A 3073-nucleotide genomic window follows, 5' to 3' on the forward strand; every position below is an offset into this window, starting at 1 on the left:
CTGTGTTTGGAAGCTTCCCTTTGTTCTGTGAGCCTGTGAACAAGCCCTAAATTTGCTTCTTCATGGTCAGCTGTTTTTAAAACTTGGCAAGACCCAGGGATGGGCCTTGGGACAGTTCGGAAGTGGGCAGAGGTCTTCTCCCTTCATTGCCTCCAGGCCACAAGATCCTTTGGAGATACAGGCTTTTATCTGTGAAGACAGGAGCAGAGTAAGGCAAAAGGGAGCAGAGCAGCGTTGTCACTGCTGGGGATGCTGCTGCGGCCGTGCTTGTGTTGCAGCTCCTGGGAAAAATTGGGAGTGTCTGTGTTGCTCTGGGCAGAGGGAGAGGCAGCCAGGCTTCTCCACAGGCTCAGGCACAGGTGAGTGTCCAGCGGGAACACGAGTCCTGCCAGGGGAACTAAGGCCAAGACGAGAGAGTGAAAACTTAGGCGGTTTGACCTGTGTGAGCCACAGCCTGTGTCAGTTGGGCATGCAGCACAAGGGAAGGAGCCGCCCAGACAGAGCTGCCTGGGGTCACCCTGCGTGCCAGGCTGGGAGGAGACACAGCCAGGGCAGGGGAACCCAAGTGGCCAAAGAGCCCTTGCAGAGCATCTGACATCCTGCTCAGTGTTTCAAGAAGGAAGAAGGATGGGACGTTTGGAGTTATGGCATGTGTCTTGCCAAGTCCCTGTGAGGCTTGAGGGGGCCCTGCTGTCCTGGAGACGCAGAACACCTGCCCACAGGAAATGGTGAGTGAGTTTTCTTTGGGGTTTTTGCTTGTGCACATGCCTTCTGCATTCGTAGGAGGACACTCGGAGTAGGAGAACTCTCGCAGCTTGCCGGCCGAACTGGAGGAGAGAGGTTCCTTTCTCCATGGTTGGGATCAGGCTTCTTGGATTCGGACTGCTAAAGCTTTCCTGCTTCCTCTGAACAACTGGGAACTGGGACGCCCACGGTGAGCAAGTTCTTCCCTCACTCTTTCTCCCACCTGGGGCGGTGCCGCCACCTCGCCCCCCTGCTCCTGCAGCAGCTGCGACTAAGAAGCCGCCTGCCCTGCTCCATCAGAGAGCCATCGGTGACTGAAAAAAGGGACTGGGACTGAATTCCGTTCTGTTCTGTCACTGGTTTTTTTCTTTCATATAGCTGATGCTGTTTTTGTTTGTCTTATAAATATATCAGTAAAGAACTGTTATTCCCAACCTATACCTTTTTTGCCTGAGAGTTCCTGAATTTCCTTTTCCTGGCAATACTGTCCCTTTAAACAGAGACACCTGTGCAATGGAATTGTTCTCCACCTGTGAGTTTTCCAGCTTTTACCCTTCCAATTCTCTGCACAGTCCAGCCTGCTGGTGGGGCATTGAACGAGAATGGCTGTGTGTGCTGCTTGCTCGCTGGTTGGGTTTAAACAACAGCACACAGTCACCGATTTCTCATTTATCAAAATCAATCTATTGGTTTGAGAGTTATTTGGAAGTGCAGAGGAATTGTGCAGCTGATCTGCTTATGTAGAATTCAGCAATTCCATAATCAGAGGAAGTACCTGCCAATGACCAGGTTTGGTTTGAAACTCCATTTTTCTGTTCAAATCCTTCTTTTTTTTGTGCTGGAAAGTGAAGGTTTGAGTGCACAAAAGAGGAAATCTAAACCTTTGCTAGGATGCTGAGTGATAGGTTACATTAGTGTGTACTTACCTAGGATCATTGAACCGTGGAATCATAGGATCATGGAATGGTATGTGTTGGAACCCCTCTTCCATGGGCAGGGACACCTTGCACTAGACCAGATGGCTCAGAGCACCATCCAACTTGGTCTTAAACACTTTCAGGGATCAGGCATCCACAACTTCTCTGGGAAACCTGTTCCAGTGTCCCACCACCCTCACCATAAATAATTTCTTTCCAACATCTACTTTAACTTCTCTCTTGTAGTTTAAAACCCTTCACCTTTTTTTACCACAATTTGCCCTACCACAACACTGTACTATACAGATTTCAGAAATCTCTGCCTGAAGTACCATCAAGACTATTTTTTCTCCTGTGCAATTTCACAAAACATTATAAGGAGACTTTTTGCCATTTTCTTTTGCTGTCATGCTTTTTTCTCAATGAAAAAGATCATTTAATTCCTTTTTTTGACATGAAGTTTCTGTCGGAAAAAAAAATTTCCCTGTGCTATTTGTTGACATAAATAGCTGAATGTACAGCTTTAACCTTGAGGGATGCAGACAGTTAAAGTATTTTGAGATTTCTAAGGATGCCTTCCCATTTATATATTTTATCCTTGAATGTTAATCATGAATGTGGCTTGAAAAATTTGATCTTTAAATTTATTTTGATTAGAACTCACTATACTGCATCATGTATACTTCCCCTTTCTGGATGTTGTAGATGTATAAACATGCAAATTATTTCAACAAAAATAGTTTTCTATATGAGGAAGTAGATATTTCTAAAGGCACAGTACCATATTCCTGTACTTGGTCTGGAATTTAGATCCTGTTTATTCTGATAAATGGATTTAAAAGTCCAAGAAAATATAATGTCTGTATGAGTTAAGAATGTGTTCTGAGAATCAAAAATACTGAATTTTATATATTTTTAAAAATAAAATATCTTTTTAGAGCTTGCCATCGAAATGAATGCATGTTTGAGTTTTTTTGCTAGCATTCAGTTTTGTTTGGTTTTTTTCCCCAACACATTTTTTCCTTCAGTCAGACAAGTCTATCTGGTCTGTGTCAAAACTATGTTTTCCTTGGGAAGGTCTTCCCCAGTTTCTTCCATTAAATGAAAATCTACAGGGGCAGTGTTCTGACAGCCTGTGTAACAACTCAGAGGCTTTTATTCATAAAATAAATTCTCTATGTGTCGAAGAATAGTAAACTTTCTTTTAGAAAATTGTGTCTGTGACATCAATCAAGATATTCCCAATATTAAAATAACTGTGCTATGATTAGGACTTTGATTGCTAGTAATGATCATTATTATCACCAGAAAGGTTTCTTTACTCATACTTAATCAGCTAGTAATCCTGACATTTTGCTTTGTCATATGTTGGGCTTTTCAAGTGATTGAGACTACTAGATTCATTTATATGC

The sequence above is a fragment of the Catharus ustulatus genome, chromosome 18 (assembly GCF_009819885.2).
Source record: "Catharus ustulatus isolate bCatUst1 chromosome 18, bCatUst1.pri.v2, whole genome shotgun sequence".
NCBI classification, from domain to species: Eukaryota; Metazoa; Chordata; class Aves; order Passeriformes; family Turdidae; genus Catharus; species Catharus ustulatus.